Source organism: Trichechus manatus, unplaced genomic scaffold (assembly GCF_000243295.1).
Source record: "Trichechus manatus latirostris isolate Lorelei unplaced genomic scaffold, TriManLat1.0 scaffold00075, whole genome shotgun sequence".
NCBI classification, from domain to species: Eukaryota; Metazoa; Chordata; class Mammalia; order Sirenia; family Trichechidae; genus Trichechus; species Trichechus manatus.
This window is the reverse complement of record NW_004444011.1, coordinates 12,211,471-12,222,445: the sequence shown is the minus strand read 5'-3', so window position 1 is coordinate 12,222,445 and position 10,975 is coordinate 12,211,471. Positions and strand designations below refer to the sequence as shown.

Here is a 10,975-nt window from a genome sequence, read left to right as displayed (position 1 = left end):
TGAAGTGGGGGAAATGCTACGTTTCTTGACACGTGTTTAGAAATATAACCTAAATCTTAAATTCAGTTTTTTTTAATTCTAGTCTTTTAAAAATTTTCTTTCAAAACATCATTGTCTTGCAAATATATATCTGATTTTAATGAAATTTTCAAGGTTTAAGTTTGAATTATTGTTTAAAAAATAGTGACACATTAAATTTATGTTTGCTAGAACTAACATATCCAATAGGTTTGCATTTTACATTTCTTTTTTTTCAGATATTGGTGGCTTATCTTTGTCTTATTGTGCAGTGATATTCTATCATGCCACATGCAATGCATAAATCAAAGAGGCCAAGTGGATTCCAGCAAAGGAAAGCATAAGAGGCAAGAATTAAACCACTCAAAACACTTGCTGGATCCATGCTTCAACATGTCAAAAGACTGGATGATGGCCAGGGTTCATGAAAAGACACTGCTCATCAGTCTCCAATTGCTAAAGCTGATTCTTCTGCCGCTACCATGCATTCTGCAGAAGAGCAAAAACTAGAAATGGCAGAATTTGAAGCCGAAGAGAGCGCTGGAAGTGACTCTGGCCGTGATACTGTAAATGAGATGAGTGATGTTAAGGAGAAAGATTTGAAAATTTTGTGTGATATTTCTTTCCGGGAGATACCAGTTTCAGATCTTTTTTGGATTGAAAACATCAAAAGGGGAAGTATTTCTTTCCAGAACAAAGATGGGCCTTTCAGTGTTGCAGCAAGGCAAAACGCAAAAGCAAAGGGACGCGTGTGCCAGCTTTCAAAGGAGTGGTTTTGCAAGGTGATGCCAAATGGCGAGAAAATTCTGCTGTCATGGATGGTTTACTCACTGGTCAGCCAGAATTTATACTGTTTTTGCTGCCAACTGTTTGCCATTAGTGCTGTGGATATGATATCCAGATTTGTGACAGGGCTTCAGAAGTGGTGGAAACTGAGCCTGAAAGTACATAACCATGAGACAGCCGAAGAGCACCTATGTTGGCTTGAAAAGTAAAAAACAGGCAGCAGGACTTAGGCTGCACAAAAACATTGACTCTGAAACTATTGTTTTGATGGAAATGGAGAAGAAAAAGTAGAGGGGCATCTTGCACAGATTGCTTGATATCACATAGTTTCTTGCCAAGCAGAATCTGGCATTCTGTGGCCAGGAAGATGAATCTTCATTGAATAAAGGGAACTTTCTTGAGTTGGTTGAGATGCTCTCAAAATACGACCCAGTGCTGAAAGAGCACCTAATGAGAAAGCGGAGCACGTGTAAACTGAAAGTATCAGTCTCTTATCTTGCACCGAAAACTCAAAATGAGTTTATAAGTGCCCTGGCAAATCGTGTGAAGGAGAAGCTTGTCATGGACAGAGAGTCTGCGAAGTACTTTGGGCTCATGTTCAACAGCACGCCTGACATATCAGATACTGACCAGATGTCTGAAGTGAACAAACAGATATGTAAAAACCAGCAAGAGGAAAGTTGAAGTGAAATAAGTCTTTCTAGGATTTTTCCCTTTAAAGGGGAAAAAGACTGCTGACCTCAGTTCCGACATTCTTAAAAACTGGAACATGATGGACTGGACATAATGATGTGTCACAATCAAGGTTGCGATAATGCCGCCAACATGGCTGAAATCCATGGAAGTGTCCAGCCATTCTAAGGGGAAGAACAAGAAAGGTATTTTTAATGGATGTGTGGACCATTCACTTAATTTGTGAGGTCAGCATTCTTTTGCTGAAAATGCACTGTGTATAACATTTTTTTGGAACTCTTGAGACAATGTTTTCTTTGCTGCTTCCACCCATCCACGGGACGTGTTAATTGACCACACTGGAGTGTCAATGAGAAGGCTATCAACAACACCCTGGAGTGCTCATCATGCCGCAGTTAAGCCAGTTAAACAAAAGTTTGATAAGTTCGTGGTGGCAATTGAAGCTGTTTGTTATCCACATGAAAATGTGGACACAAGAGGAGCAGCTCAAGGTCTTTTGCCTGCTGTCTGTGGTTTCATTTTTCTGTGCTACCTGCTCTTCTGGTGTGATGTAGTTCAGGAAATTAATCTTACACAGCAGTACCTGCAGACTACGGGCTTAACTCTCGACAAGGTGGTGACAAAGCTAGAGGTGCTAAGACTTTCTGCACTAGGAGTGCAGTCACCTAGTGGAGCATACAGCTGAATAGGTGCTTTTAAAATCAGACGAATAGGAATTGCAGTAAAAAGAAGAGCCAGGCTCAAGAAGAGGATGGTAGGGGATGGGGAGTAGGCAAGAGATGCTAGACTCACTCTGCAAGAAGAAAATAAGAGCGCGATACTTGAGTGCATTGATGGCTTTCATTGCGAACTCCAGATCAGATCAAAAGCTATCAAGGAAGTAGTAGCCATGCTTGAGGCTGTTCAAGCAAAGAGTCTCATATCTGCCACTGAAAAAGGGTCGAAAGTGTCCGATCCAAAACTGACCACTTTCTACAATGAGGTTTCTGAGAGTGAGCTGTTAATAGAAATACTAAGGCTGAGAAGGCACTTGAAAGCAGTAGAGATTGATCTGGAAGAAGCCAAAGACCGGGCAACATTAGATGTGTTGACATTCATAGCTGAATAGGACTTCGTAGAATCTCTCCCAGCCCTTTCACTAAGCCTAAAATTATTTCTGATGATCTGTGTGTCTGTGGCTTCATGTGACAGGAGTTTTTCAAAGCCAAAACTTATAAAGAACTATTTGCAGTCTACCATGGGATAGTCGAGGCTTTCCAATATATCGATATTATCAATCAAAAGTGAGTTGGTGGTGCTAGGAACCCTAATACATGGAATGAACAGGTACAAAACCTTACTACCAATACACAAACACCAGAAGAGAAAGTAGATAACTGGGAGCTCCTAAAAATCAAATACCTATGGCTCATCAAAAGAGTAAAAAGAGAACCTACAGACGGGGAAAAAAATTTTGGCTACAACAAATCCGATCAGCGTCTAATCTCTAAAATCTACAAGATGCTGCAACACATCAACAACAAAAAGACAAATAACTCAATTAAAAAATGGGCAAAGGGTATGAAGACACTTCACCAAAGAAGACATTCAGGAGGCTACCAGATACATGAGGAACTGCTCACGATCATTAGCCATTAGAGAAATGCAAATCAAAACTACAATGAGATACCATCTCACCCCAACAAGGCTAGCATTAATCCAAAACACACAAAATAATAAATGTTGGAGAGACCGTGGAGAGACTAGAACACTTGTACACTGCTGGTGGGAATGTAAAATGGTACAATCACTTTGGAAACCGATTTGGGGATTCCTTTAAAAGCTAGAAATTGAAGTACCATATGATCCAGCAATCTGACTCCTTGGAATATATCCTAGAGGAATAAGAGCCGTGACACAAATAGATATATGCACACACATGTTCATTGCAGCATTGTTCACAAGAGCAAAAAGATGGAAACAACCTAGATGCCCATCAACAGATGAATGGATAAACTATGGTACATACACACAACGGAGTATTATACAAAGAAAAAGAACAATGATGAATTTGTGAAGCATCTCATAACATGGATGAAACTGGAGGACATTATGCTGAGTGAAATATGTCAATCACAAAAGGGCAAATGTTGTATGAGACCACTATTCTAAGAATTCAGGAAATGGTTTAAACACAGAAGAAAACATTCTTTGATTGTGATAAGGGTTGGGAGGGGACATGGGTATTCACTAACTAGATAGTAGACAAGAATTATCTTAGGTGAAGGGAAGGACAACACACAATACAGGGGAAGTCAGCATCACTGGACTAAACCAAAAGCTAGGAAGTTTCCTGAATACAGCCAAACACTTAGAGGGACAGAGTAGCAGAGGCAGGGGCCTGGGGACCATGGTTTCAGGGGACGTCAAGGTCAATTGGCATAACAAAGTTTATTAAGAAAATGTTCTGCATCTCACTTTGGTGAGTGGCATCTGGGGTCTTAAAAGCTAGCAAGTGGCCATCTAAGATACATCAATTGTTCCCAATCCACCTGGTACAAAGGAGAATGAAGAACACCAAAAACACAAGGAAAATATTAGCCCAAGAGACAAAAGGGCCACATAAACCAGAGACTCCATCAGCCTGAGACCAGAAGAACTATATGGTGCCTGGCTACCACCAGTGACTGCCCTGACAGGGAACACAACAGAGAGTCCCTGATAGAGCAGGAGAAAAGTGGGGTGCAGAACTCAAATTCTAGTAAAAAGATCAGACTTAATGGTCTGACTGAGACTGGAGGGACCCCGGAAGACATGGCCCCCGGACTCTCTGTTGGCCCAGAACTGAAACCATTCCTGAAGCCAACTCTTCAGACAAAGATTAGACCAGATTATGGGACATAAAGTGATACTCTCATGAAGAGAGTGCTTCTTAGCTCAAGTAGATACAGGAGACTAAATGGGCAGCTCCTGTCCAGAGGTGAGTTGAGAAGGCAGAGAGGGTCAGGAGCTGGTTGAACAGACATGGGAAATCTGGCGTGGAAAGGAGGAGTGTGCAGTCACATTATAAGGAGAGCAGCTAGAGTCACATAGCAATGCGTGTATAAATTTTTGTAGGCAAAACTGACTTGAATTGTAAACTTTCACTTAAAGCACGATTTAAAAAAAAAAAAAAAGCAAGTTGGTAAAAGGAATTGATTTCCATGAAGTGATTCTCAAGTTCACAGCTTTGAAGGCCAGGAAAGGAAAGTCCTGATTTAGCCAAGATGTTCACTAATTGCTGAAATGCTGGTGTATTTGTTCCTGTTTATTTTTATGGTATTATTTCATTTATGAATATATTTCCATATGCATTTGTCTACAACTTCTATATTATTTGAGCTGTTTCTGATTATGAAAACCTAATCCATTAATGTATCTCATGCAAAGGTAAAGTTTAATGTTAAAATGAATATAATTTTGATGTAGTTAATAAACGTTTTTACTTCGAATTATATTGTTTTCTTACCAAATTTTCACTTTAATCACATGAAACGATGTAAACATAAAAGATATTTAGGCTGTGTGTAAGATATAGTAATTTAAACGTGTAATTTTCATTTTGCTAATTGTTTATATCACTGCTATTGCCATTACATTCAGTGATATACAGGAATTACGATTTGTGGATAACATAGTACAAAAAACATTACTAAGGAATCTGTATGGTCTGGTATAGGAGAAGGTCCGTGGGGGGTGACACCATGAGTTACTGCACTGAGTAACACCAACCCTAGTGACACCATTACTTCCACTGACCAACAGGTGATGGCTGTGCATGAGGTGCATTGTCTGAGAATTGAACCCAAGTCTCTCTCATAGAACGGGACAATTCTACCACTGGACCAGCAATGCCTCTACGGGAAAGCTGTTGTTATTGTTGTTAGTTGCTCCCTCTAGTCCTACTAATGGTGACATTATGTATAACAGAATGAAATATTGCCCTGTCCTGTGCTGTCTTCATGATAGTTGGCAAATTTGAGTCCATCATTGTGGCTACTGTGTCAATCCATCTCACTGAAGGTTTCCCTGGTTCTACTTTATCAACGTGATATCCTTTTATAGCAATTAGTCTTTCCTGATGACGTGTCCAAAGTAAGCAAGCTAAAGTCTCACCATCCTTGTTTCTAAGGGGCATTCCGGTTGTATTTCTTCTAAGACCAATTTGTTCCTTCTTCTTGTAGTCCACGGTATATTCAGTATTCTTTGCCAACACCAGAGTTCGAACGCAGCAGTTCTTCTGTCTTTCATATTCATTGTCCTGACTTGGGTCAGGTGCAACTTAGTCCTCAAAGTCACGTCTTTGCTTTTTAACACTTTAAAGAGGTCTTTGCAGCAGATGAAATCCTGCACAGATAAAGGTAAATGGGAATCAGACAATTTGAATCTATATCCTCTACTTGAGACTGCTGTACCACTAAATCTTCTTCAGTCAAGAAAAGTTATGAAATATAATGGTGCTTAAGTTTATATCTCAATCTGATAGTTTTTTTTTTAATTGTGCTTTTAGGTGAAAGTTTATAGCTTAAGTTAATTTCTTCATACAAAAATTTATACACATGTTGTTATGTGACGTTAGTTGCAATAATGTCCCTATAATGTGACAGCATACTCTGCCTTTCCACTCCAGGTTTCCCATATCTATTCAGTCAGCTCCTGTCCTTTTCTACCTTCTCATCTTGTCTCCCGACAGGAGCCACCCTTTTGATTTTTTGTATCTGCTTGAACTAAGAAGCACACTCTTCATGAGTATTATTTACGTTTTATAGTCCAGTCTAATCTTTGTCTGAAGAATGGGCTTCGGAATGGTTTCAGTTCTGGGTTAATAGAGCGGTCATGGTTTCAGGGGTTCCTCCAGTCTCAGTCAGACCATTAAGTCTGGTCTTCTTAAGCGAATTTGAGTTCTCCTCCACACTTTTCTCCCTCTCCGTCAGGGACTCTCTGTTGTGTTCCCTGTCAGGGCAGTCATTGGTGGTAGCCGGGCACCATCTAGTTCTTCTGGTCTCAGGCTGATGGATTCTCTGGTTTATATGGCCCTTTTGTCTCTTGGGCCAATATTTTCCTTGTGTCTTTGGTGTTCTTCATTCTCCTTCACTCCAAGTGGGTTGGGACCAACTGATGCATCTTAGATGGCCGCTTGCTAGCTTTTAAGACCCCAGACACAACTCACTAAAGTGGGATGCAGAACATTTTCTTAATAAACTTTGTTATGGAAGTTGACCTAGATGTCCCGCAAAACCATGGTCCCCAGACCCCACCCCCAGCTACTCTGTCTCTCAGAATGTTTGGTTGTGTTCAGGAAACTTCTTAGATTTTGCTTTAGTCCAATTGAGCTGACTTCCCCTGTATTGTGTGTTGTCCTTCCCTTCACCTAAGATGATTCTTCTCTACTATCTGGTTAGTGAATAACCCTCACCCTCCTTGCCCACCCTTGTAACCTTCAAAGAATGTTTTCTTCTGTGTTTAAACCTTTTTGTGAGCTCTTATAATAGTGGTCTCATACAATATTTGTCCTTTTATGACTGGCTAATTTCATCAGCATAATGCCCTCCAGATTCATCCATGTTGTGAGAGGATTCATCATTGTTCTCTATCATTGCATAGTATTCCATTGTGTGTATGTACCATAGTTTATCCATACTTCTGTTGATGGGCACCTAGCTTGTTCCCATCTTTTTGCTATCGCAAACAGTGCTGCAATGAACATGGATGTGCAGATATCTATTCATGTGACGGCTCTTATTTCTCTAGGATATATTCCAAGGAGTGGGATTGCTGGATTGTATGGTACTTCTCTTTCTAGCTTTTTAAGGAAAAGCCAAATCGATTTCCCAAAGTGGTTTACCATTTTACATTCCCACCAGCAGTGTATAAGTGTTCAGTCCCTCCACAACTTCTCCAACATTTATTATTTTATGGTTTTTGGATTAGTGCCAGCCTTGTTGGAGTAAGATGGTAACTCATTGTAGTTTTGATTTGCATTTCTCTAATGGCTAATGATCGTGAGCATTTCCTCATGTATCTGTTAGCAACCTGAATGTCTTCTTTGGTGAAGTGTCTGTTCATGTCCTTTGTCCATATTTTAATCAGTTTATTTGTGTTTTTGTTGTGGAGGTGTTGTAGCGTCTTGTAGATTTTAGAGATTAGACCGTATCAGGTATGTCACAGTCAAATTTTTTTTCCCAGTCTGTAGGTTCTCTTTTTACTCTTTTGGTGAAGTATTTTGATGAGCGTAAGTGTTTGATTTTTAGGAGCTCCCAGTTATCTAATTTCTCTTCCAGTGTTTGTGTATTGTTAGTTATGGTTTGTATTCTGTTTTTGCCATGTATTAGGGCTCCTGGCATTGTCCCTATTTTTTCTTCCATGTTCTTTATTGTTTTCCATTTCATATTTAGGTTTTGATCCATTTTGAATTAGATTTTGTACATGGTATGAGGTATGGGTCTTGTTTCATTTTTTTGCAGATAGATATCCAGTTATGCCAGCACCATTTGTTAAAGAGACTGTCTTTTCCCCATTTAATGAACTTTGGGCCTTTGTCAAATATCAGCTGCTCATAGCTAGATGAATTTATGTCTGGATTCTCAATTCTGTTCCATTGGTCTATGTGTCTGTTGTTGTACCAGTACCAGGTTGTTTTGACTACTGTGGTGGTATAATATGTTCTAAAATCAAGTAGTGTGAGGCCTCCCACTTTGTTCTTCTTCTTCAGCAATGCTTTACTTATCCGGGGCCTCTTCCCTTTCCATATGAAGTTGGTGATTTGTTTCTCCATCTCATTAAAAAAATGCCGTTGGAATTTGGATTGGGATTGCATTGTATCTTTAGACTGCTTTGGTTAGAATTGACATTTTAACACTGTTGAGTCTTCCTACCCATGAGCAAGGTATGTTTTCTCACTCACGTAGGTCTCTTTTGGTTTCTTGAAGTAGTGTGTTGTAGTTTCCTTTGTACAGGTCTTTTACAACTCTGGTTAGGTTTATTCCTAAGTACTTTATCTTCTTGTGGGCTATTGTAAATGGTATTGATTTGGTGATTTCCTTTTTGAAGTTTTCTTTGTTGGTGTAGAGGAATCCAACTGATTTTTGTATGTTTAGCTTGTATCCTGATACTTTGCTGAAATCTTCTATTAATTCCAGTAGTTTTCTTGTGGGTTGTTTGGGGTTTTCTGTGTATAAGATCATATCATCTGCGAATGGGGATATTTTTATTTCTTCTTTACCAATTTGGATGCCCTTAATTTCTTTTTCTTGCCTTGTTGCTCTGGCTAGGACCTCCAGCACAGTGTTGAAGAAGAGTGGTGATAAAGGGCATCCTTGTCTGATTCCTGTTCTCAAGGGGAATTCTTTCAGACTCTCTCCATTTAGGATGATGTTCACTGTTGGCTTTGTATAAATGCCCTTAATTATGTCAAGGAATTTCTCTTCTATTCTTATTTTGCTGAGAGTTTTTATCATGAATGTTTGTTGGACTTTGTCAAATATCTTTTCTGTATTGATTGATAAGATCAAGTGGTTCTTATCTTTTGTTTTATTTATGTGATGGATTACATTGATTGTTTTTCTAATGTTGAATCATCCTTGCTTACCTGGTATGAATCACACTTGGTCATGATGTATTATTTTTTTATATGTTGTTGAATTCTATCGGCTAGAATTTTGTTGTGGATTTTTGTGTCTATGTTTATGAGGAATATTCATCTGTAATTTTCTTTTTTTGTGGTGTCTTTACCTGGTTTTGATATCAGGCTTATGCTGGCTTCATAGAATGAGTGCAGGAGTATTCCATCATTTTCTGTGCTCTGAAATACCTTTAGTAGTAGTGGTGTTAACTCTTCTCTGAATGTTTGGTAGAGTTCTCCAATGAAGCCATCAGTACCAGGGCTTTTTTTTGTTGGGAGTTTTTTTTTTTTTATTACCTCTTCAGTCTCTTCTATTGTTATAGGTTTATTTATTTTTTCTTTCTTGGTTTGTATTAGTTTAGGCAAGTAGTATGTTTCTAGAAATTTGTCCATTTCCTCTAGGTTTTCAAATTTGTTGGAATAAGTTTATTTTTAATAGGTACAAAAATAAAAATTAAACATTGAACAAATGGCTTTAACTCTTCCCATTTCTGAACATTGAAACATAAGGTGAAGGTCATCCAATATGAGCTAAGAGTTCTGAAAACTGGAAGAAAATTTTGTGTACTTGTAGAATAGCCTCTCATTTTTATACATTAACCCATTGCCATTAAGTTGATTCCAACTCATAGTGACCTATAGGACAGAGTAGAGCTGCTCCATGGGGTTTCCAAAGCTGTAATCTTTACGAGAGCTGACTGTCACATCTTTGTCTCACAGAGTTCAAACCAGTGACCTTTCTGTTTGTGGCTGAGCACTTTAACCACCACGCCACCAGGGCTCCTTGTTAACATTAGGAAACAGTGATTTGTGGCAGAGTCTCTGACTCATTAACCATCACCTGCTCAGAGTCTATGCATTATTCACCACAGTGAACTTCCATGAGCCAGTTTACCAACCCAATCTCTTAGCCAATAGCCTGTTGGTCCACCTATTTGTTTTTCCTTTGCCAAAAGAGGGAAGGAAGAACTGGACATGATGTGGAAAGCAATGTTCTTTTGAGAAGAAAACCTATTGACCTAGAATAACTAGTATAATGTGGAAGCTACTGTGACTTACAAACTGCCCTGGCTTAGCTGTTCATTAAAAGCAAACACACAAAATAGATTATGGATCTAAAAATATACTATGTGCTGTGCAAAGGTATTCTTAACAGTGGTCCAGCAACCTATCAAGTATTTATATTGTTCTTCTAAGCCCGTGTTTTATTTACCATAAAATATATAAAATATTTACTTTTTTTTTTTCTAAAAAGATACTATGAATTATTCAAAGTCCAGTACATTTCACTGTTTCTTTCCACAGGTAAAATAGGTTTCTTGGATCACTAGCAAATTTTTTAAACAAGTAATCCAGAGGTCCCAGAAAAGCACAATTCAGTGAAATCAAACATTCACATTGGAGAATTAATTGTTCCAAAGCTAAATATGGAAAATTGGATGTCCATATGGAAAATCAAAGGTAGTCATTTGGGGATTAACAAATAGCATTGTGATTAGAAAATAGCACACAAATTAAATATCCATTCTTCTGTACCATACTAGAGTAGGAGATGAGAAATTAAGATTTGGAGACGTTTTCGATGTAGCGTCACATGAACACTCCTGGAATTTTTATTTAAGTCAGAACCATTCTGATAATTGAGAAAATCCTTGATGAATAAAACACTTCATTTCAGACTCCTTATCTTTTCGATGAAGTCTTTTTCCATTCTGTCATATATGGACATGTAAATGGTATTGCCTCAGAAGAACTATTGATAAGGAGACCCTTGCCTAGTATTTCACCTCTAATTAGTCATTCATTAAGAGAACATTTTCTTATACTGTTGCATTCACT

The 10,975-nt window shown here is 38.6% G+C and overlaps 1 pseudogene; it reads left to right on the top strand.

The window, feature by feature from the left end:
• Nucleotides 1-500: 500 nt before the first annotated feature.
• LOC101356317 (zinc finger MYM-type protein 1-like) lies at nt 501-1,665 on the top strand (annotated as a pseudogene).
• The last annotated feature ends 9,310 nt before the right edge of the window (nt 1,666-10,975 follow it).